This window comes from Eriocheir sinensis, chromosome 27, assembly GCF_024679095.1.
Source record: "Eriocheir sinensis breed Jianghai 21 chromosome 27, ASM2467909v1, whole genome shotgun sequence".
Taxonomy (NCBI): domain Eukaryota; kingdom Metazoa; phylum Arthropoda; class Malacostraca; order Decapoda; family Varunidae; genus Eriocheir; species Eriocheir sinensis.
The window spans coordinates 14193740-14219259 of NC_066535.1; the positions used below are offsets into that span (position 1 = coordinate 14193740).

At 42.5% G+C, this 25520-nt stretch overlaps 1 protein-coding gene across 3 annotated transcripts in view; it reads left to right on the forward strand.

Moving 5' to 3' along the window:
* Positions 1–3896: 3896 nt before the first annotated feature.
* Positions 3897–25520, forward strand: part of LOC127004162 (pyrokinin-1 receptor-like) — a 215919-nt gene continuing 194295 nt past the window's right edge. For 2 of the 3 annotated variants that reach the window (XR_007757667.1, XM_050871631.1), the window contains exon 1: positions 3897–4156. The gene's annotated coding sequence lies outside the window, so the exon portion shown is untranslated. The remainder of the gene's footprint in view (positions 4157–25520) is intronic. The other variant, XM_050871633.1, reaches the window with a different exon arrangement.

Genomic DNA, 25520 nt, shown 5'->3' on the forward strand with positions numbered 1-25520 from the left:
GAGTAGAGACAGGTTAAGGTTAGGTAAGAGAGGGACAGTGAGGAATATGAAGGGAGGGCAAAGGCGTAGTGAATGGGAGGAAACACAACTAGAGGAGGGTATCAGGACACCTCTCCTCCCGAAATTGACCTATCTTTCGGCCACTCCTCCAACTCTTTTTAGGAGCGGTGACTAGCGGGCTTTTTTTTCATATTTGTTTCCTTTTGTTTTATGCCCTAGAACTGACTCCTTTGCTGTAAAAAAAAGTACAAGGCTATTTAAATCGTGTAGAGAGAGTTACTGACAAGACGAGCGAGCTAAGGGAGAGTTGACAAGGTTAGAGTCAGGGCCACTTTCACAGGTGGACCAGATGGGCGGGTCAGTAAGCTCCCAAACCAATACCAGAAACTTCGAAAATTCCTTGTAAAGTGTTTGGTGTTCATATTTAAGTTCAGAAATTTGAGGAAACTGTACGGTAAATCTCTTGTGTTACTGCTGCCGCATGGAAAATTTAACCGTTATGTAGTGTATAGGATTGCAGAGACACCGTGTTGGACTGTGGAATTAAATGTAGGAGAGGAGGGACTACAGTAAGGGAGGCGAAGGGGAGGGGGGTGAGGAGGGAAGGAGAGGAAATACAAGTGGAGGAAGGTTATAATGCCATAGGAATTGTGGTGATTGTTGCTGAGTCCAGGTGAAAGAACGAAGGGATTATTGAGTTGATTGAGTTAGGTGGTGAAAGGGTAAGGTTAGGGAGGCGAAGAGAGGGTGAAGAAGTAGAGAAGGGGAGGAAATACAAGTTAGCGAAAGGTACAGTTTAATACCATCTGATTACAGGTAACCGGACAAAGGGAGAGATGCCATGATTAAGTTAGGTGATGGAGGGACAGTAAGGGAAGCAGAGGGAGGGTGAAGAAGTAAAGAAGGGGAGGAAATACAAGTTAGCGAAAGGTACAGTTTAATACCATCTGATTACAGGTAACCGGACACAGGGAGAGTTGGAAGGGTTAGGTTAGGTGATGGAGGGAGAGTAAGGGAGGCGAAGGGAGGGTGAAGAAGTAGAGAAGGGGAGGAAATACAAATGCACGAAAGGTACAGTATAATTCCATCTGATTACAGGTAACCGGACACAGGGAGAGTTGGAAGGGTTAGGTTAGGTGATGGAGGGAGAGTAAAGGAGGCGAAGGGAGGGTGAAGAAGTAGAGAAGGGGAGGAAATACAAATGCACGAAAGGTACAGTATAATTCCATCTGATTACAGGTAACCGGACACAGGGAGAGTTGGAAGGGTTAGGTTAGGTGATGGAGGGACAGTAAGGGAAGCAGAGGGAGGGTGAAGTAACTAATGTGAGGAAAGACAAGTGAAAGGAAGGTACAGTATAATGCCTTTGATATCGTCTGATTGCAGGTGATCAGACAAAGGGACTGTTGACAGGATTATGGCAGATGATGAAGGGAGAGTGAGGAGGCGAAAGGAAATTGAAGTGGAAGGGAATAGGGGAAAAAACAAGTGGAAGAAAATCATAATGCCATTGATAGTGTGTAGAGAAGGTTACTGATTACAGGTGAAGGGGTGAAGGGAGTGACCAGGTAAGGAAAGGTGATGAAGGTAAGATAAGGAAGGTGAACTGTGAAATGGAAGGAAACACAATTAAAAAAAAACACGTAATGACTTTGATATTGTGTAGAGAGAAAAGGTTACCGTTTAAAATATAAATAAAAAATAATTGAAGAGACAGAATAGGAGAGGAGTGAAAGAAAAGAAGCAAGGGTATGGGAAAGGTAAAAAAAAGTTAGTAAAAGATTCCAGAAACGGTTTTAACGGGAGAATTGGACAAAGGGGGTGAGGTATAGAGAAGGAGGATCGGGTAGCATCTGGTATGGGTTCCCACTCTGTCTAGGTTTGTTGTATCGTTTAAATGTTGTTGCGCCTTCCGGTCGGCTGGTTGGTTTTGATCATTCGCCGTCACTTGGGCATCCCTTCAGCCCCTCCACACTTCAAAGGGAAATATATCTCTTGTGTAAGTTCGAAAGTGACGAGTCGAATTTTGCAAGAAGTCGAAGAAGAAGAAGAAGAAGGATAATAATAATAATAATAATAATAATAATAAGAAGAAGAAGAAGAAGAGGGAGAAAAAGGAAAAAAAAAAGGAAAAGAAGGAGAAGAAAAAGAAGGTGGCGGAGAAGAATGCGAAGAAAAGACGATGTAAAATGGAAGAAAATATAAAACGAAATAAAATAGTGTTCATGGCAATATTGGAGACGTTGAACAAGGGAGGAGGAGGAAGAGGAGAAGAAGAAGAAGAAGAAGAAGAAGAAGAAGGAGAAGAAGAAGAAGAAGAAGAAGAAGAAGAAAAAGAAAGAAAGTATAAAAAGGAAGCAAAAAAAGATAAAATGAGAAAGCAGAAATAAGAAGGAAAGAAATATTGTAAAACGAAACTAAAAAAGAATAAGAGAGAAGGCAGAAATATGAAGATAGACATAATAATGAAAGAAAGTAAAGAAAAAAAAACACGAAAAATGAGAGAAAAAGCAGAAACGAGAACCAGCATCAGAAGCAGGAATCAAACCAACTCGAGAGAGGAAAAAAAAAAAAAAAAATCTCCCTCTCAAATTTTCATCAGTGCGAGCGGGAGAGAAATAAGAAGAAAGATATAATAACGAAATAAAGTAAAGAAGAAGAAAACACACAAAAAAAATCAGGAAATATGCGTGAAAACAGAAATAAGAAGCATCGGAACCAGGAATCAAATCAACGTGAGACGAAAAACATATCACTCTCAAATCACACACACACACACACACACACACACACACACACATCTTCTCTCCCCCCCCCCCCCCCAGCATCAGCGGCGGTTCACTTCCTGATCGAAACAGCAGCGCGACGTCAAGCACCAAAGTGAACCCAGCGTCAGTGGTCTGTGTGTCTGTGTGTGTGTATATGTGTGTGTGTGTATGTGTGTGTGTTTCTCTCTTGCTCATCATCATCTCTCGTTTCCGCGTCAGAGGAGGAGGAAGGGACATTGGAAAAGAAGGAAGAGAGGAAGCAGTGTGTCCGTGGGATTTGTGTTTTTTTTTTGTTTTCTGTTTTGTGTTTTCTGGTTCTCATCTCTTGTTTCCGCATCAGAGGAGGAGGAAGAAGTAAAGAAAAGATCGAAAGAAAGTTAAGTGTACGTTCGATAGGTGTTCTGTGTCATTTCGTCCTCATCACTCGTCTTTTGATCTGAAAATGAACATGGAAAGACAAGGAGAAAGAAGGGAAATTCTGTGTCATTGTCCGCATCAGAGGAGGAGGAAGAAGTAAAGAAAAGGTAGAAAGCAGGCAAAGTGTACGTTCAATAGGTGTTCTGTGTCACTCTTCGTCCTCATCACTCGTCTTTGGATCTGAAAATGAACATGGAAAGAGAAGGAGAAAGAAAGAAAAGTTTACGTGTCATCAGTGGTCTGTGGTTCGTGTTCTACGCTGAGAGGAGAGAGGAAGCAAAGTTTACGTGTTTTGTGTTTGCGTTCCTCCACATCACTCGTTCCCGCATCAAAGGAGGAAGAACACGGAGAGAGTATGAAGAAAGGAAGCAAAGTGTACATATCATCAGTGGTCTGTGGTTTGTGTTCTGCGCTGAGAGGATAACGATGCCAGATTGTCTTACTCTGCCTCTTAAGTTTCCCGTTTTCCAACCCTCAAACTGTCTCCTCCACCCCTTTAACTGGTTTTATATAGAGTTATCGTTAAAATGGTTTATTATTGGTGTTTCTTGGGAATTGTTATGGCTCAGAAACAGGTAAAAACGATTCTCTGTGTACGATAATCTGGCACCGTTGCGAGAGGAGAGAGGAAGTGTGCGATAAGTGGTCGTGTGTTTCCATGTTCTGCGTCGCTTCACTTCTTTCTCCTCGTCACTTGTTGCCGCATCAGACGAGGAGGAGGAACACTGAACGAGAAGAAAGAAAGAAAGCAGGATCAATTTAAAGGGGAAGGCGCTAACGACGTGCTACCCTCTGGTGGTACATTCTCCCACATTGTTGACCCCCGTGGTAAAAGCATAGAGGTAGTAATCCTCCCTCCATGGGTAAAAGACGAAGGTTTGGAGTTCCTGCCAACCAAACAGGTGCAGACATGACGAGTGGGACTGTTGGGCATCGCTCCGCGCCCCCACATCTCCGCCCCACGATGCAAGGTGATGCTTGTTCTCTTTTCTCGTTGATTTCTTTGTGTGTGTGTGTGTGTGTGTGTGTGTGTGTGTCGCCCTTGCTCTGTTCTTGCGTAAAACAATAGAAACAACGGAAAAGACAAGGGCACCATTAAACACGTAGTGAACACAACACAAAAGGAAGCGAGAGACAAATAGATAGAGATAGATAGATAGATAGATGGATAGAGAAAGAAAGAGAAAAGTAAAGAGAGAAAGAGAGAGAGAAAGAGAAAAACAACGCAACAGTCAGAATTTAAACTACGCTCTTTCAAAGGCAGTCCATTTGTTCATCTCCCGGGAAGGAGCGGCGGCGGCAGACAGCCACGCTTTGAGGGGGCGGGGAGGGACCACGCGTGTGAGTCATGGGCGTGTGTTCCCTTAATCCCGGGGAGGGCGGAAGGATCTCCTCGCATGTGTCATACGAAAGATAGGACGTTTTAATTTTATCTTGCCGGCAGACGACACCATGGCGGCTGCAACGAGCGCACACACACACACACACACACACACACACACACACACACACACACACACACTCTCTCTTCCACACCCACACGCACCCCTTCACACCCACCCACGCACACCACTCCCACACACACACATGCACCCCCTCCCTCCCCCCCTCGCACCCCCTCCCACACACTCATACACACCACTCCCCCCCCCTCCCATACACACACATGCACCCCCTCCCTCCCACCCACACACTCCCTCCCACACACCCACTCACCCTCCTCCCACACACCCACGCACCCTCCTCCCACACACCCACAGGCTCCCCCAAGGATTCTAGACTCCCGCGGCACCTCTTCCCACAAGCACCGCTCACACTCCCCCACGAAGCCGGATGTCTCGCTCGATATATTTTTCTTTCTATTTTTCCCTCCATCCGTCCCTGCGCCTGGCAAACACTTAGAGGCGAATGTATCGACTTTCCGGAAAATCCCCTCATTGAGAGAGAGAGAGAGAGAGAGAGAGAGAGAGAGAGAGAGAGAGAGAGAGAGAGAGAGAGAGAGAGAGAGAGAGAGAGAGAGAGAGAGAGAGAGAGAGAGAGAGATGCGGGCTAACGAATTTGGAGACAACGGGACAAGGAAAAGCGGAAATTAGAGGAAGAAAACCGATTGAACGACAAAAAACTTTCTTTTCACCATCCTCCACCATGACGAGAGAGAGAGAGAGAGAGAGAGAGAGAGAGAGAGAGAGAGAGAGAGAGAGAGAGAGAGAGAGAGAGAGAGAGAGAAACCGAAAGAGAAACCCAGAGAGTGACAAAGATAGAGCGGATGGGAGAAGTGCCAAAAAACATAGAGACAAACAGAAACAGACCACAGGTGAAAACTTACCACCGGCACCACCACCACTCCGCAGCGTGAGCCGAGAGGATATTCGAGGAGAGGCGAAGCGAGGCGAAGTAAGGAAGAGGAGGGGAAGGGAACGGACGGGCAGCCTCTTGTCCCGCGGGAGGTAGCATGAGGAGGCTGAGAGGAGGAGGAGGAGAAGGGCCACGCGTGCAATAGAACACAATGCCAAGTGGTTATTCTGCACGGTACTCGCAGTCGAAAGAGCGGCCCAGTGACACGCGGGCTGCATCTCCACCAGGCCGGTCCCATTGAGGGCGGCTCGTGAGGGACGCGAACCATTAGGGCGTCGGGTTGTTGAGCGTGTGTACCCCGCGGCGCCGACCTGGAGGCTTATTCATACGAGGTTACGATGAAGTGAAGGAGGAGGAGGAGGAGGAGAAATGAAGGAATGAAGCAAGGAGGAAGTGGAGTTGATAGAAGAACATAAGAACATAAGAACGTAGGAGTCTGCAAGAGGCCGAAGAAGGAGAAAGAAGAGAGGAGGATGAAGATGGGAAAGAAGGATAAAAGTAAGCAGAAGAAATGGAATAATGTAACAAGGATAAGGAGGAGGAGGAGATACTGAAGAAGAAAGAGACCGAAGTGGAGACGGAGGAGAAGGAAAAGAAGAAAAAAAAGTAGAAGAAACAAGAATAACAAGGTGGAAAAGATAAAGAAGAGGAAGAGATGAAGGAGAAGAAAGGAGAGGGATAAAAGAGGAGAAAGAAGAAGATAGGAATGAGGAATAACATTAAGTAGAATAAATGGAACAATAAAACATGGATTAAAAGAAGAAGGAGATAGAGAAGACGAAAAACGAGGTCGAGGAGGAGGAGGAGGAGGAGGAGGAAGGAGAAGGGGGTGGGCATATAAGTGGGAAATCGGAGCGAGAGGAAGAAGAGGAGGAGGAGGAGGAGGAGGAGGAGGAGGAGGAGGAGGACGACAGCTCATAAACAATACTCATGGTGATTGATGAAGAGCCTTGTTGGTGGACATAAACGACCGCCTCCTCCTCCTCCTCCTCCTCCTCAGCCTCCTCTTCCTCTTCCACCTCCACCTCCTACCACCCTCACGTCCATGGCCTTCCTGACGGACACACACAAACACACGGGACACAGCTCAAGGGAAAGGAAGGGAAGGGTCGGGAGGTTAGAGGGTGGTACCAGAAAGCCAAAAGAAATAGAGGCAAGGGAATGATTGAGGGGAAACTGATATAATGGTAAAGAAAACGGGAAAATGAGGGCTGATGTGAGGGGAAAAAGGGCAGACGGGGAAGGAATGCAAAAGAAAAGGAGGCAAGGAAGCGATTGAGGGGAAACTTGCATAGACCTGAAGAAAACGGGAAGAGGAGAGGGTTGATGAGGAGAAAACGGCGCCGGTGAGGTTAAGTAGAAAGGGATAAAGGGGTGGAAAGGGCCTAAAGGAGAGAAAAGAAAGGGAAACCAATGCAGATGTGAAGTAAGGGAAGGACATAGCTAGAGATGGAGATGATGAATGATTGAGGTTGGTGGGGAACATGTAAAAAGCGGAGAATTAGGAGACGGAATGATAAACGAGAAATAGATACAGAGACGAAGGTAAAAAATGTAACCCAAAGTGGAGAGAAGTAACAAAAGTGAGGCAGGAAGGAAACATATTAAGAAGGGAAAAAGAATGTTCGAGGAAGGAGGAAATAGTATGAGATGAAATAAGACTTGAAAAAAAGGGGAGAAGATGAACCGAAATAAATCAAAGGAAATAGAAGATCCGGGAGTGAGTGACTGAAAGGGAAAGGAAGAGATGATTAGAGAGAGATGGATAATAAGAGGAAGGAAGGAAGGGAAGGAGGGGATAGAGGGAGGGAGGTAGAAAGCAGGCCAAGGTTAGATTATTAAGTGTAGCACCGAGGACAAACTATCAGACAAAGACAAGGAAGCAAAGAGAGAAAGACACCCGTGACTTTTATGCCAAATGCGTCTGTTAAGTAAGTCTTCGTGTTTCTCAGATGAACCGAGCCAAGGAACTATGTTTAAAGCGTCGTTTTTTGTCCTTAATTACATGTTTCCTACGACCCTGGAGAAATTTTCGCGTTAAATTATGAGTTAGGAGTAAACTTTCGTGTAAAAACTGCCTTAATCACGAGCCAGACGAGGAGAAAAGTGTGCAGCGAAAAAATTATATGTAGTTAGCGATTAGACATTTTTTTTTCCTCCTTTTTCCGCAGGTTAATTACTTTGATGAGAGACGGTGAAGGAGGCAGTGCAGGGACTAAGAAAATGATGCTTGAGGAAATTTGATCAAGCGGTAAAGAAGATTGAACTCATAACCCCCTCCCCCCCCCCTTAAAAAAAATCCTTATATATATATATTTGATCGCGACAGTTAAAGAGGCAAAACAGGGACTCAGAAAATGATGTTTGAAGAAATTTGATCAAGCGGTACAGAAGATTGAACTCATGCCCCCCCCCTCTAAAAAAGATTTATCCTTACATGTATTTGATCTTGCACAGTTAAAGAGGCAAAACGAGGGCCCAGAAAATTATGCTTCTCGAAATTTGGTGTTAGAAGGTAAAGAAGATTGAACACACCCCCCCCCCCCTCTCCCCCCCCAAAAGATCTTTATAGATATTTGATCATGCACAGTAAAGGCGGCAGATCAAGGGCGCAGAAAATGATACTTGAAGAAATTTAATCATAGAAGGTAATGAAGATTGAACACACGCCCCCCCTCCCCTCTCTCTCTCTCTCCCCCTCAAAAGATCCTTATAGATATTTGATCATGCACAGTTAAGGAGGCAGAACAAGGGCCCAGAAAATTATGCTTCTGAAAATTTAGTCATAGACGGTGAAGGGGAAACTATAAACGTCCGAAAACGATATGCTCCTAAAAATATGATCATGCACGGTGGAGGAGTCAGTACAAGACGCCTCTCCACCCGAAATTGACCTCTCTTTTGGCTACTCTTTACTGTTTACTTTTGTGGGAGCGGCGAGTAGCGGGCATTTTTTTTGTACTCCTTTTTGTTGCCCTTGAACCGTATCCTTTGATGTAAAAAACAAGTCCGAGAATATTATGATCCTCCAGACATGATCGTAGACTGTGAAGGAGACTGTTCAAAGACCCCCCCAAAAAGATGCTTATAAGAACTTGACCATGAACGGGAAATGAGGGTAAAAAAATGCTGTTACAAGTTCAAGGGTAAAATAAATGGAAGTGGAAAGTGAAGTAAAAAACGAAGAGGTTATGTTTAGTTCCATTCACTTAAGTCATCATGGAAAGTATTTATAGTTACCGTAGAAGACGATTTTTTTTCAGCCCGTCGCGATGCTCAGTAACACCAAAATAGATCCCATAATTTTTTTGGATCAATAAAAAAATGCTTCTGCAAATCAAATAGTGAAAATAAAAACACCTGAAGAAAACGGAGATTATCATTTTAGTTACAATTTAGTTAGGCGATCATGCGAAATATTAGTAGTTATCGAAGACTTTTTTCTCCCCCATCGCAATGTTCAAATAAAACCAAATAAAGACCAAAAATAGACCCATACTCATTGAACCCCATCTGGAAGGCCATACTCACCTCCACTTCTTAATTACTCGTCTCCGGGGACTAAAATTGGTTTCTTAATGGGAGGGGATGAAAAAAAATGGCCGAGCTGAACCAAAGTATCTAATCGTCGGAAGCTAATTGGCTGAGTTTTAAAGGTAGACTCGAACGTGGGATTCCTGGTTGAATGAGGGTAATTAAGCGGGTGATGGGGAATGGGAGTGTTTTTATTTTTATTTTTATTTTCTGTTTTATTTTGTTTGGAAGGTTGGAGTGGACGTGTTTGTGTGTGTGTATTGCGACCCGAGTGCTTGTGTGTGTGGTGGGGGGGCGGCTGAGAGTGTGTGTGTGTGTGTGTGTGCGTTTGTGTGAGTAATGTTTCTCTGTGGATATATTTTTTTCCTCGTATATATATGTTCATTTTTGTGTGTGCTTGTTTACTGTTTTATCTCTATTGCTTACTTTTTATGCGTTTTTTTTACGCGTTTTTTTCATTTATAGTTGTTTGCTTGCTTATTTGAGAGAGAGAGAGAGAGAGAGAGAGTACAGACAGACAGAGAGACAGAGGGATAATTACAGTTCTCTCCCCGCCCGCTGCTCGTCATCATCAACACCGCCAGAGTTCGCGGGGTGGCCGTGTGTGACGCCTCCCTCGCGGCAGGTAGTTAGCTTGTCAACCGGCGCCACACACCTGGGCGCGGCGGGGGACCTCCTACACCTGCCATTCTCACGGCCTCCTTTCCCTACACCTCTCCTTTCTCCTCCTCATCTCTCTGTCCTCCTCCTCCTCTTCATTCTTTCCCTACACCTCTCCTTTCTCCTCCTCATCTCTCTGTCCTCTTCCTCCTCTTCATTCTTTCCCTACACCTCTCCTTTCTCCTCCTCATCTCTCTGTCCTCCTCCTCCTCTTCATTCTTTCCCTACACCTCTCCTTTCTCCTCCTCATCTCTCTGTCATCTTCCTCCTCTTCATTCTTTCCCTTCATCTCTCCTTTCTCCTCCTCATCTCTCTGTCCTCTTCCTCCTCTTCATTCTTTCCCTACATCTCTCCTTTCTCCTCCTTATCTCTCTGTCATCTTCCTCCTCTTCATTCTTTCCCTACACCTCTCCTTTCTCCTCCTCATCTCTCTGTCCTCTTCCTCCTCTTCATTCTTTCCCTACACCTCTCCTTTCTCCTCCTCATCTCTCTGTCCTCCTCCTCCTCTTCATTCTTTCCCTACACCTCTCCTTTTTCCTGCTCTCTCTGTCCTCTTCCTCCTCTTCATTGTCCTACTGTTAATACCTTCCTACTGTCGACTCCGTGCAGTGTATATATTGTCGGTGGACGGACGGACAGTCATTGAAGTGCTCGGGTGATTAGGCACCATGAGAGAATGACTGCGTCCTGCTATTGACTGATGCCATTGTTGTTGTCTTATTGGAGCAAGCCGACCCTCGCCCCCTCTTCCCCCGGGCCGGGAAGTCACGCACGGTCTGGTTTGATTACGCGTCAGCGCCACCTCCTCTGTGTGGTCTTGTGTGAGCGTGAAGACTGAGACAAAACAACATTCTTCTTTATATGTTCCATCTCTCCCCTCTTTAACAATCACTATGACAAGGGTGCGGCATGGTGTCCTGTATTACCGGTACTGTTATTACTACTCGCGGCTGCTCCTATGGGGAAAGTGTAATCGGTGGGCGGTGGCGCGGGCAAACGGCTGAGTGGAGGATTTTCACTCTTACTCCTTACAGAGAAGCTTGGAGTGGTGCATTTTACCGTGCATTTATAGGATTGTTTCTGCTGCTACTCCTAATATACTACTACTACTACTACTACTACTACTACTACTACTACTACTACTACTACTACTACTACTACTACTACTTAAATAACTACGGCCTCCATCCATTACAGAGCGTTGTGAGAGGTATATTTTCTTGTATCCCTTCACAAAGCAATTCATTGGTTACTATTACTACTACTACTACTACTACTACTACTACTACTACTACAACTGCTACTACTACTACTACTACTACTACTACTACTACTACTATTACTACTACTGCTGTATTACTACCACCAGTACTACCACCATTACTATTCTAAAACTGCTGCCAATAATTTTTTTTTTTTTTTTTTTTTTTTTTCCTTGGTGAGTGAACTGTCTCCGAATTCGATCACGGCCGCCGATGAGAGCGACGGGGCGGAGGGGAAAGTTTTGTCCTCTTCAATGGTTTTCATGGGCCAATATCCGCTAGCCTCGTATTGTTTCCACTCTCTCTCTCTCTCTCTCTCTCTCTCTCTCTCTCTCTCTCTCTCTGACAAAAAATAACAAGCAAAACACGAGAAAACACAGAAATTCACACATTAAAAACAAGCAAACAAACAAAACACACACACACACACACACACACACACACACACACACACACACACACACACACCAAACTGACCTATTTCCTCTTTGTAAGCACTCTTGGCTTCTTTCATCCTCCTTCACCTGTGCTTGCTCCTTCCTCCTTCCTCTTCCTCCTCCTCCTCCTCCTCCTCCTCCTCCTCCTCTCGCCTTCCTGGTATTTGGCAAGAAGCATGACCAGGAAGACACACTGAGAGAAATAGGAGGCGGAGGAGGAGAACAAGTAGATGAAAGGAGGAGGAGGAGGAGGAGGAGGAGAAGTGGCTTCCTCTTCATCAGTCACCGTCAAGTGGAAGGAACGAAGAAAGATGCAACTCTCGTTTGCCTCTTAGTTCACTCTCTCCACGCTTAATTGATGAACCTCTCTCTCTCTCTCTCTCTCTCTCTCTCTCTCTCTCTCTCTCTCTCTCTCTCTGTAAATATAATCTTTTTCATCTTTTCTCTTCATTTTGATCATTAATTTTATTCTTTTATTGTCATCATTATGTCTTTATTCGTCTATATTATTGTATTAAGTAGTTTATTCCACTCACGTCATATTTCTTTACTCCTCCTCCTCTTCCTCCTTCTCCTCCTCTTCCTCTTTCTAATTTTCTTCCACTCTTTCCTTGCAACATATTTTCTGAAGCACTTAAAGAGACAGACGGACAAAGACCTACTCACAATGATCGCAGAGAGAAAAGAGAATAAAGGTAAAAGAGAAAGAGGGAGGGTGGTAAATGCAAGATAAATACTGTGAACGAAGAGAGAGAGAGAGAGAGAGAGAGAGAGAGAGAGAGAGAGAGAGAGCTGTTCGGAGGTATAATATTGATGAGGGGGATGTCAGGTGGACGGTTCTTGCAGATTCAGGGCAGGTGTGAAAGAAAATTTTGCCCGTGTTAAGAAAATGTTTTAAGAGGAGAAGCGGTGTTGGAAAGAATGAGGAAAAGGATTAAAGAGGGCAAGAGAGACGAGGCGGAATAAAAAGATGTGGATAAAAGGCTAGAAATGGAGGAAGTGAGAGAAGAAAAAATATTAAAACACATGGTAACATAGAAATAGGTGTTTAAATAATAAAAAAAAAATGAACGATGAAGAGATAAATATGGAGAAAAAAAAAATTGGAAAAGGATTAAAAAAAGAGAGAGACAAGGCATGGTATAAAGATATAGATAAAAGAACATAAATGGAAGAAGTGAGAGAAGATAAAAAATTAAAACGAATAGTAACATTGAAAAAGATGTTTAAATAATAGAAAAAAAATATGACCGATGGAGATTAATAATTTTGGCAGTAATTAAAAGACTTCAGAAAGCGTCCAAAATAAAGATAGACAGAATGATAAATAAATAGAAAGAGAGAAAGAGAAAAAGAAGAAGTATATATAAAGATTTAGGAGCTGAGAGGAAAGGAAATGGAGGAGGGAAGGAGAGGAGAGGAGAGGAGAGGGAGTAAGGGAAGAGAAGGAGAAGGAGGAAGGGAGGGAGGGAAGGATGGAAGAGAATGTGAACGTGGGAGGCAGAAGCAGCATAGAAAGAAGGGAGAAGAAAAATTTAGCTTCGGAAAATGAATGGAAAAATAGATTTGGGAGCTGGAAGGCGAGAAGGTTGAAAAACGGAGAGGAATTTATAGAAGGCAAAAGGGGAGGAAAAATTTGGAGAGCGTGTGAGATGATGAAAGAAGGAAATAGAAAAGAAAAAAAAGAAAATGAAGGCAGTGAAGAAAAAGAAAAAAAATGTGCGTGTGGGAGAGAGAGAGAGAGAGAGAGAGAGAGAGAGAGAGAGAGAGAGAGAGAGAGACACAAACAGAGACGCAAACAGACACAGACACAGACAGAGACAGAGACAGACAGAGACACAAACAGAGACGCAAACAGACACAGACACAGACAGAGACAGAGACAGAGAGGGAGAGAGACAGGGAGAGAGACAGACAAAGACAGAGATTTATACAGAACTGAAGGATGAATGGATGAATGAGTAAGAGGATGAAAGGAAGGAAGGATGGAGAAGACGTACGGACAAACCACTGAATAGATGAATGGATTATCCTGAAGAAGGGTGGAGAAAGGGTGGAAGGGAGGGAGGGGGGGGTTAGGGAAGACGTTAGACACGGATAGACAGATTAAACGGAGGGATGAACGGATGAAAAAAAACCAGTAGGAAATAAAAGAGAATGAAAAAGAGAATAGTGAAAGAGGATGAAGAGCAGATATTATTGACAGACGGAAAAAAAGGTAGATGGAAATTGATAAAGAGGAGATAACTGTGTTGAGAGGTGAACGAAAAATGATAAAAAGATATAAAGAAAAAGGAGAAGGGTAGAGAAGACTGAAATGCAAAGGTGGACTGGGGTATGGATGATAAGAAAGAGGGGAGAGAGAGAGAGAGAGAGAGAGGGAGAGGGAGAGGGAGTATCGTTTCCAGCGTTGGTAACATTCCCTTCCGGCACCTTCGTTGGGGAATACCGGCCATACATGTCATTCCTCTAGGGCGTCCAGGGCTCGGCATCTCTCATTCTCCTTCTTCCTTCACTTCCTTCCTTCCTTCCTTTCTTTCTTCTTTCCTTCTTGCTCTTCTTGCTTCCCTCTTTCTTTTCCTCCTTCCTTTCTTCCTTCCTTCTTTCCTTCCTGCCTTCCTTTCCTTTCTTTCTTCCCTCCTGCCTTCCTTCCTTCCTTCCTTTCTTTCCTTTTTTCCTTCTTGCTTCCCTCCCTCCTTTCCTCCTTCATTTCTTCCTTCCTTCTTTCCTTCCTGCCTTCCTTTCCTTTCTTTCTTCCCTCCTTCCTTCCATCCTTCCTTCCTTTCTTTCCTTCTCTCCTTCTTGCTCTTCTTGCTTCCCTCCCTCCTTTTCTCCTTCCTTTCTTAATTCCTTCCTTCTTTCCTTCCTCTCTTGCTTCCTTCCTTCCTTCCTTCATTCATTCATTCATCCTCCCCTACTACCTATATACTTCCTGTTTTCATATACTTCAAATTTTAATCTCCTTTTATTCTCTCATTTATTATCCTTTACTTCCTCCTTCCTTCACTCTCCCTTGCTGTATGTCCTTCAGTCTATTCCCTCCCCCTAGCAAACACTCCCTCACTCCTTCACTATCTCCAAACTTTACTCATCTTTCATTTTTCTGGTTTTATTTCCTTCAAATTTTAATCTTTTTATTCTCCTTCATTTTCCTTCACTACTTCCTTCACTCACTTCCACCTCCTTCCATTTCTTCACTTCCATTTACTTCCTTCTTTTCAATTCCTTCCTTCCTGTATTTTCTTCTGCATATTTCATTCCTTTGTCTGCCACTCCTTCACTGTCTTCAAACTTCACTAATCTTACATTCTTCCTGACTTCATATCCTTCAAATTTTAATCTCCTTTTAATTCGTCTCCTTCATCCTCCTTCACTTCCTTCTTCCTTCCTTCCTTTCTTCATTGTCTTCAAACTTCATTCATCTTACATTCTTCCTGACTTCATATCCTTCAAATTTTAATCTCCTTTTAATTCATCTCTTTCATCCTCCTTCACTTCCTTCTTCCTTCCTTCCTTTCTTCATTGTCTTCAAACTTCATTCATCTTACATTCTTCCTGATTTCATATCCTTCAAATTTTAATCTCCTTTTAATTCGTCTCCTTCATCCTCCTTCACTTCCTTCTTCCTTCCTTCCTTTCTTCACTGTCTTCAAACTTCATTCATCTTACATTCTTCCTGACTTCATATCCTTCAAATTTTAATCTCCTTTTAATTCATCTCTTTCATTCTACTTTACTTCCTTCTCCCTTCCTTCCTTCACTTTTTTTATTGTATGTCCTTTATTTTTTATTTTTTTTATCACCAAACCTAACACTCAAACTTTCTTCAACTCGGTTCTTCGTTTCCCCTCAATGAGTATCCTTCAACTTTTCACTTCCATTCCATTAACTCCTTTCCTCCCTTCAAACTTTTATTCTTATCCTGTTTTCCTCAACTTTTACTAATCTCCTCTCGACTGATTCCTCTTTTTCTCTCTTCAAACTTCTCTTCATCTTATTTTTCTTCTGTCTTTTAATCGCCTCTACGTTATCTACTTCTTTTTCTTCAAATTTCACATCTTACTATTATTTTTTTTCAAGTTTTATTATTATTTTATTCTCCTTCACTCTATCTACACTTTTCTCCACATTTGAGTTCCTGTGCTTTTAAATCTCTTCTTCATTCTCTTTTTTCTCTCTTTATATATTCATTCAACCTTCTCTACCTTATCCTTTTTTTACTTTTAATATTCTCTTGACTAACTACTTTTTTTCAAGCTTCACTTCACCTTCAACTTCTATTTCTTCTCTTCATTCACTCTCCTTCATTCTCTTCTTCATTGCCTCTATTTTTCCTTCAATATGTTTTTTTTTCTAATTTTAATCTTGTCTCCTGTTACTTAATTACACTTTTCATCTTATTTTTTTCTCTTTTTTTTACTTCAACTTCTAATCTCTCCTTTTACTCACTCTTCCTTCATTCCATTTCCTTCCTTCACTCCTCTCTTCCTTCCTTCACTCTTCCTTAATAATTATGTTTCCTTCAACTTCAATCTCTCCACTCTGTTTACTCCATTTCAAACTCTTTTTCTCTCTTTTTCCTTTACTTTCCCTTCTTCTCTCACTCTTTCACTCCATTTCTTCCTTCACTCCCCTCTTCCCTCCTTCACTCCTTCTTAATAATTATGTTTCCTTCAACTTTGATTTTTCTCTCCATTTACTCCATTTCAAACTCTTTTTGTCTCTTTTTTCCTTTGCTTTCTCTTTTTCCCTCGCAACCTTTCAATCCATTTCTCCCTTCTCCTCTCCATTCTTCCTTCCTTCACTCTCTTCCTCAATAATCATGATTCCTTCCACTTTATTCTCTCCTTTCCATTTACTCCATTTCAAACTCCTTTCTTCCTTTCCTTTACATTCCCTTCTTCTCTCACAATCTTTCACTTCATTTCCTCCTCCACTCCATTCCTCCTTCCTTCACTCTTCCTCAATAATTATGATTCCTTCAGCTTTAATTTCCTCTCCATTTACTCCATTTCAAACTTTTTTTCTCTCTTTTTCCTTTGCCTTCCCTTCTTCTCTCTCAATCTTTCACTTCATTTCCTCCTCCACTCCATTTCTCCCTCCTTCTCTCCTTCACTCTCTTTCAATATCTTTCCTTCAGCCTTTAATCTTCCCTCCCGTCACCTTCGTTCTTTTTTTCTCCTTCCTCACAACTTTTTATTTTTATTTTCCCTTCTATTTTATTTTCTTCTCTCCTTTCTTTCACTCTTTCTCTCCTCTTTGCATTTTCTTGTGTATTTGTTCCGTCATTGCGTTTTTCTCTTCCCACTTTTATTTCGTCTTTTTTTATTTATTTCTTTGTCTTTATTCCTTTCCTTCAATCTCTCTCTCCCCTTCTGTTTTTTCTCTTCCTTTTCTTTTTTTTTTCGTTTTTTTTTTGTCCTTTCTCCCTCCTCCTCTCGACTTCCGTTCTTTATTTCGCTTTGTTCATTCTTTCCTCTCTTTCCTTGTTGTTTCCTTTTATATTTTATTCTATTCTTCATTTTTCTTCCCTTTCTCCGTTTCATTGATGTTTGTTTGATTCCTTTTGTTTGTTTCTTTAACTTCACTTTTTCTTCCCTATTCTTGCTTTTCTTTCCTTATCTGTCTTTTTCTGTTTTATTTCTTCTCCCGTATCAAGTTAAGGGAACACGTAGAACAAAACATCTCATATTTCCTAACCTCCTATTATTTTCCTTCCCTTCCCTTCCCTTCCCTTCCCTTCCCCTCCCCTCCCTTCCCTTCCCTCGACGATTGCTTCTCTTTCTTTCCCTCCCCTCCCCTTCCCTTTCCTTCTCTTCCCTAGACGACCTCTCCTCTTCCTTTTCTTCCCTTCCCTTCCCTCGACGAGCGCTCCCCTTCCTTTCCTTCCCTTCCCTTCCCTCTCCTTCCTTTCTCTTCCCTTCCTTTCCCTTCCCTTCCCTTCCATTCCCTTCCCTTCCATTCCAGTCTTTCCTCGACGACCGCTATCCTTCCTTCCCTTCCCTTCCCTTCCCTTCCCTTCCCTTCATCTCTCCTCCTGGCGTAAGATCCTGTCAGCTTGTCAGTGTTTTTTTCTTTATGTCTGTCTGTGTATGTCTGCTTGTATCTCCTTTTGTGTATGTGTCTTTCTTTATTTGTATGTATGTATGTTTGGTTGTATTTGCGGAGGCTTTTATCTGTACGTCTATTGGTCCGCGTGTATTTGTTAGATATGTTTCTCTCATTTTTAACCGATATTCTCCGTTTTGCTTGTATTCCTTTTGCAGTCGTCCTTCTGTCTGTCTCTCCCCCTCCCCTTTTTCTGTCTTTTTTTCTGTTTCTGCGCCTCCACTCAGCTTTACTTTTTTATTTATTTTTTTACGATGGTTTCTCAAAGTGTAAGCAGCTTAAGATATTCACCTAACGATGATTTAATGTGTATTTGGGAGCTGTTTACGTCATTCCATTTCAAAAACATTGTGGTAACGGACATACATACATACATACACACAGACAGACAGACAGACGAATAACGACAAAGGCGGGCGACGAGGAAGAGCAGGAGGAGGAGAAACAATAGGAGAGAAAAGAGGAAGTATGGAGAGCTCAAGAAAAAATGACGGAAAGGAAACTGAAAGACGCCGAACATAAGGAGACTGAAGGAGGAAGAGGCAAGGAGAGCTTTGAGACGCTGAGGTGAATTTGATGAAGGAAAAGTGTGAGAGGAAGGAGGAGGACAACAGAATCGGTGGAGGAAGAGGATCACCGACAACCGGCCTCTTGCAGACACCTTACGTTCTGATGAAAACCAGACAAAAAACAAAAAACAAAAGAACGGTGATAAGGAAATGGAAGAGACAAAGGGGAAGGAAGGAAGGGAGGGAGAGAGTGTTCCAGTGTGTGTGGCGACCGAAAGGAGGAAAAAAAATGGAGATGAATGGAGTTTGTGGGGAATGGAAAAGAGGAGGAAAAAATGGAGGAATGATGAAAGGCTAGCAGTAGGAGAGGATGAGAGAGAAAAATGAGGTAGAAGGGAAATTTATGGAGGACGAGAATGGGAGAAGGAAGTGTTGGAAAGGAAATGAAGGAGAAAATTTTATTAGTTAGAGAGAGAGGGAGAGAGGGAGGAGGAGAGGAGAGGAAAAGGAGAGAGAAAAGAGGAGAGAAAGAGGAGAGAAAGGAGGAAAAGAGGGAGGAAAAGGAGAGAAGAGAGAGGAGAGAGAGAGAGAGAATAACCATGAAGAGTATAAACAAGGGAACCGAAGAAAGGATAAAATATGAAAGATGAGAGAGAGAGAGAGAGAGAGAGAATATTAATGAGAGAAATAAGTGAAGCGTATGACCAGAAGCAGGAAGGAAGGGTAAAGGAAGGAACGGAGAGCTTTTTAAATTAGGTCAAACGTGTCAAGAGGCGCCACTAATCTAATACTCGTGAGGGGCAAAACACTTTTCCGTCGGGGTCTCTTTTTCTTGTGACCGGCAACTCACTTTTGATAACCTTACCCTAACAAGATTATGATGGAGTTTCCGCCCAAGCCTTTCCAGAGTGCTCTTACTTACATTTATTATTATTACTATTTCCTTGCTTTTCAGTATTTTTCTTCCCTTCCCTTCCCTTCCCTTCCCTTCCCGTCCTTTCTGTCGACGACCATTCCCCTTTCTTCCCTTCCCTTCCCTTCCCTTTCCTTTCCTTTCCTTTCCTTTCCCTAACACTTCCCTTCCCTTCCCTTCCCTTCTCTCGACGACCACTCCCCTTTCTTCCCTTCTCTTCTCTTCCCTTCCCTTCTCTTTCTTTCCCTTCCCTTCCCCTTCCCTTCCCTCCCTTCTTTTCCCTTCCCTTCCTTTCCCTTGTCTTGTTTTCCCTTCCTTTCCCTTCCTTTCCCTTCTCTCGACGATCACTCCCCTTTCTTCATTTCCCTTCCCTTCCCTTCCCTTCCTTTCCCTTCTTTATTTTTTTACACATTTTCTTTTATTTGTGGTTCAGTATCTTCAAGGGATATCGAAGTGGGTTCATGGTGGTATCTGAAAATGTTTCATAAAATAATATATGAAGACTATCCTTTACTATTTGGAAACGATAACGAACTTGGAAGTAAAACCGTGTATAGAAGTTAATGATTTGTTCAGAGTCATCCAGTTTTGTCTTCTTGTTCTTTACGTGACACGGCGGGTAAAAATATCGGTCAAAGTATGTTATTTTCGAAGAAGGGGGCGTGGATAAGTTTTGGGGTATTGGAACCACTGCTCAAGTACTACTACTACTACTACTACTACTACTACTACTGCTACCTATTATATTATGAAAGTAGAATGTGCGATGAAATACCACTATCACAGCAACGTTTACAAAAATACGGATATCTGACTTTCCATACGCATTGGTAAGCTGGACCAGTTTTCGCATCGCATGGTGGTGATTCCTAACAAACGAAATTCCTGGCCTCTAAAGGTTGACGGTTGAGCGCGTGTTCCCGGGATGCTGTCGGTGACCCTCTGAGTGTTGCGTATGTTGTGTTGGGGACGACTGTGTGGGCGGTGGTCATTTTAGTGTTGTGTTGTTTTGTGTGTGTGGGACCAGTGTGTTGGTGGAGAGCGTGAGTGTGTTGTGTTGTGTGTGTTGTCTGTGTGGAACGAGTGTGTACGTGAAGAGCGTTTCAGTAGTGTGTGTGTGTGTGTGTGTGTGTGTGTGTTGTCTGTGTGGGACGAGTGTGTAGGTGGAGAGCGTCTCAGTGCTGGGTGTGTGTGTTGTGTTACCTGCCCGTGTCGAGTGTTGCGTGCCGCCTGTGTTCCTGGGAGGTAATTAATGAACCGTTGATATGGGATGCATTTCAGCAATTAATAAACAATTTTCTTTGGTGAAACGCAGCACGTGCGTTACATTTGCTGCATTATATATACAATGCAATATTTTCAGTATTCGTTACTGATATAATAATAGTTAGTTCATTTTATTGTTTAACTTTCAGTCACTTCTGAATGACCCGACCTTGTTATTTCTCTGAATGCCGCTTTTATTTCATACATATTCCTTTATTACTGAAATTCAGGGAAAGGGTAAAATAATTTATCCAACGAAAACATTTTCGGGTTTCACGAATCCGTTGTTTATTGTATATCGTCACCGTGTCCATGTTGCTTTCACTTTAGGATGAGTGTCACGGCGCCAGGAAATGTGTGCTGTGTAAGGATTTAGGTCAACTTATTGAAAATAACGATGATGCTAATAATAATGGTAGGTATAATAATTGAAGCTGCAATAAATATATAAAAAAATCACTTCCCTCTAAAAGCACTTTATCGGATTACAGTGAAATGCTTTGATCATGTACAGTTATTCCTCTCGCCTGACATTTTTTACGTGGTATTTTTTCATCCTCGGTGCTTTAATCAGTCCCTCAACCAATAAGGGCACTCGCCTCGCCGACTAAGTGTTAGCTGAACAATATTTCTGGAAAGGCTTTTGTCCTGCATTGTACCAGTGATGGCGTGATGACGATGATGATGATTTCTGTTTTTTTCACATGATCATTAATATAACCGTCTTTGTGTATGCCACTAGAAAAGAAAGCGTTTTCTTGGTCGAGGGTCACCGAGCAAGGCCGCGCTGCTGGCCCACACGCGGCCGAAGCGAAGTGATGCAATTAAAGAGCTCAGCCCGGACATCCACTTTGTCCCTCACGCATTCTATTCAAGGCGTGACAGTCGTGTGTGACGGAGGCGAAAGCGAGCAAAGAGTGGCCCCACACAGCGGCCTCGACAAGCTTTACACAGGTAGGAAACTGGAGGGTTGAACGGAAACGAATTCGTCCTCCAACATTCTACAGTTCTCGACGCAACCTATAGCCTACAGTGCTTCTTCAGCCTCCCGTGACTCCCATCAAGTGGCACTCGGTGGTGGCGCTGCGTCATAAGTGTGCTCAAGTGACTTATTAAGGGACGAGAGCTTAGAGGTCAGCGGGCCGAGCAATGCCATCTGGCGGCGGCACACTGAACCACCAGTTGAGGGAAACACGGAGAGATTGCTCAAAACCTGGAGTGGAAGAAGAAGGAAAGAAGAGGAAAAGAGAAGTAAAGAAAATAGGTTCCGGAGGCGAGGGAATGAGAAGAATGAGAAGAGAAGAGAGGAGGAGATAAAAAGAGGAAAGCTATGTATATGTGTATAAACAAATATTCTCTCTCTCTCTCTCTCTCTCTCTCTCTCTCTCTCTCTCTCTCTCTCTCTCTCTCTCTCTCTCTCTCTCTCTCTCTCTCTCTCTCTCTCTCTCTCTCTCTCTCTCTCTCTCTCTCTCTCTCTCTCTCTCTCTCACATTGCGTTAGTGTTATTGTGTTCGAGATACGTAATAAGTCTCTCTCTCTCTCTCTCTCTCTCTCTCTCTCCTCCCCCCCCTTTTATTAAACCTCACAACGCCGCGTAATGTTGGACGCCTTCATTACTCGCGTGAGCACAGAGGAACAATTACTGAGCCGCCCTCCGCCTGGCCCTCGAAGACACTTTTGCTCCGGAAGAAAAAAACGTCGCTGATGAGGGCGGGATGGTGGCAAGGGTGGAAGTTTTCTCATATCAAGTTACGTCTGAGAACTCTACCACAAGTTACGCGAAGAGGATAATGATAGCGTTAGTGATAAGTTGTGACGGATTCCTGATGGTGAGGATGCTGCTTCTGGTAATGATGATGATTGTGATGAGAATGATGAGAAAAAGGAGAAGGAGAAACATGGAGAGGTGAGTGAGGAGGTAAAACATGTCGACTTATACCAATATCACCTGCTTTGTTTATATATGCTATGATGATGATGATGATGATGAGGAGGAGGAGGAGGAGGAGGAGGAGGAGGGAATATGTAATTGTGAATGAGCAAGTAAAATATACATATATAGCTTGTCGGCTTATATCAATACTACCTGCTTTGTTTGATGATGATGATGATGGGAAGGAGGAGGAGAAGGAGTGAACATGGAATCGTGAATGAGCAGGTAAAATATATATAGCTTGTCGGCTTATATCAATACTACCTGCTTTGTTTGATGATGATGATGATGGGAAGGAGGAGGAGAAGGAGTGAACATGGAATCGTGAATGACCAGGTAAAATATATATAGCTTGTCGACTTATATCAATACTACCTGCTTTGTTTACTTAATTTAATAACCAGACGTGGAAATGAGATCAAAATTTAATATGCGCAGTCCTGTGACCCATTGGCGCCCCTCGCTACAGGAACCCTCAACTCATAACCACCATTAGGGCGTAACGAACTATGCGAATTTAAAAGGATTTCATATCGTTTTCGCGTCAACTGCTGCTGTAAATTTGTCCCAGCGGTGTGTGATGGCAGATTCAATAAAAAAGTTCCCGATCATGTCCGTTGAATCGCCTCATTGGAGTTGGGGGACATTATTCACAGTTTTTTGGGTCGTTTTTAGCTTTCATTAATGTGAGACGACTAACGTATTAGGGTTTCACATGTGTCTCCACCCGCCCACTTGTATGAGAGAAGGCTAGTTTTAGTTTTGTTTGTGCTTCATTTCCATTCTCTCTCTCTCTCTCTCTCTCTCTCTCTCTCTCTCTCTCTCTCTCTCTCTCTCTCTCTCTCTCTCTCTCTCTCTCTCTCTCTCTCTCTCTCTCTCTCTCTCTCTCTCTCTCTCTCTCTCTCTCTCTCTCTCTGTGTGAAATTGAAGCGAGAAGAAAAAGAGATGAAAAAAGAAGAAAGAAGAAGAGAAGAAAAAAAGATGAGAATTCAGTGCGTGACATGAGAAATAAAGGAAAAAACGGAATAGGAAAAAAATGAAAAGCAAGAAAAGGGAAGAAAGACTGAACTGAAAAAAATGAAAAAAGGAAAGGAAGTAATAGGAAAGGGGAGAACTGAATGGGTGATAAGTTAAGTGCGTGACATGAAAAAAAAATGAAAAAAAAAGTAAAAAAAAAAGAAAAACATGAATAGGGAAGAAAGCCTGAACTAAAGCAATGAAAAAGGAAAGGAAGTAAAAAGGAAAAAAGGAAAATTAAGAAAGGGGAAAAATGAACGTGTGATAAGAAATAAAGAAAAAATGTAGAAATAAATAACAAGGAAGAGCAAAAATAAGGAAGAAAAAGGGAAGTAAAAGAAAAAGGGAAAATTAATAAGTGGAAGAAGTGAAGAACAAAAGGGTATCAGAATAAGTAAATCCACCTGCCTTGTTCTTTGGTGATAGGTTTGGATTCTCTATACGCTCGTCTTCCTATCCTTTAATAAGCTTGGATTCCTTTACAAAGAACTCAATCCTCTTTGTCCCTTCGCCTATCTCATTAACGCTTCTCATTTCTCTTATTTTTTTCTGGCTGTTCTTCCCCCGGTCTTCATTTCCCGTCCCCCTTCTCCTTAATCTTGTCTCCTGCTTCTCTCTCTCTCTCTCTCTCTCTCTCTCTCTCTCTCTCTCTCTCTCTCTCTCTCTCTCTCTCTCTCTCTCTCTCTCTCTCTCTCTCTCTCTCTCTCTCTCTCGTCCTCTTTATTCCTCCTCTTTATATTCCTCTTACTCTTCTTTTTCCTGCTTCTCTTCCCCCCTGTCTTCACCCACGTCCTTTCTTTATCCTATCTTCTCTTACTCTTCTCTATTCCTTCTCTTTCTCCTCCTTTTGTTAACTCTTCTTTTTCCGTGCCAGTTACTCGGTTCTATAATTTGTTACGATATGTTTCCTATAGTAAGTTTCAATGGTTTCCTCAATACGCCCATCTTCCTATCCTTTAATAAGCTTGGATTCCTTTATAAAAACTCAATCCTCCTTTTCTCGACTCTTCATTTCCGTGTCAGTCTTCTCCCGTTTTCCCTTTCAACGTTAATTGAGTTTTATTTTTTTTGTTGTTTTTTTTGTCTACGCGCTCAGACAAGAAAACTTCATCTACTTCTTCCTCCTCCTCCTTTTTTTTTTTTGGTACCTCTGCTATATTGGCCCTCGATCCATCCTTATTTTTCCCTTTCTATCCCCATTTTTCCGTCTCTTCTTTCCTTTCGCCCAATCTAGCCTTGACGTTACAGCAAATTTTCGCTCCCAAACCTTTTTTCCTTCCCGTCCCTTCGTCTATCTCATTAACGTTTCTCATTTCTCTTCTTTTTCTGGCTACTCTTTCCCAGGTCTTTATTTCCGTCCCCTTCTTCTTTATCTTATCTCCTGTTTCTCCTCCTCTCTTCTTTCTCCTCCTCCTCTTTTTATTCCTCTTTCTCTTCCTTTCTCCTGCTACTCTTTCCCCTGTCTTCATTTCCGTCTTTTCTTTCTCTTAACTCCTCCTCCTTCTTCTTCTCTTTCCTTCTCTTTTTCGTTCCTTTTTTCTCTTCCTATTTATATTCTTCTTTCTCTTACTTATATTCCTCCTCCTCCTCCTCCTCCTCCTCCTCCTCCTCCTCTCCTTAATATTGCTCCTCGTACCTTAATCTTTTCTTACTTATCCTTTCCATACGCAGATCTTTTTTTTTTCTCCGCCTCTCGAATTTCACTTTTTTTTCCATCTTTAATTTCCTTTCCTCGTATCTCCCTTTGTATTCTGAGAGAGAGAGAGAGAGAGAGAGAGAGAGAGAGATAATATTGGAAAGAAAAAACACAATGACTGGTGTACTTTTCACCTTATTTAAACCATTCTAACCAAACGTTCCACCATAACCATCACCATCACCACCACCACCACCACCACCACCGAGCAGGCCACGAGAGCGCCAAGGTTCCAAAGCATAACTCGGTTCGTTTTATTTGGTTATACTTTGTTGTTATGGTCCTATTCTTTTGTTTAGTGTGTATGTGTGTGTGTGTGTGTGTGTGTGTGTGTGTGTCGAAATACAACACTTTAAACTTTTGTAAACAGATGTAGCAATTTTCGACTCTCAGACAATCGAGGCAGAGATCAAATGTGTAAAATCATATCCGGCATTTTTAGGACGTCAGAGCGAGCTATTGATTGGATGTCGAGTGAGTTTTTATTTCATTTTTTAATTGCCGAACAGTCGATTAATAATTCCTTAAATATTTTGCTTCTTTTATCACTGTTAGGTTTTGTTTTTCTGTCGTATCCAGCATCATTCTTTAGTGTTTCATATTTGCATTTTGCTCTAACTTTATATTATTGCCGTTTATGAATGT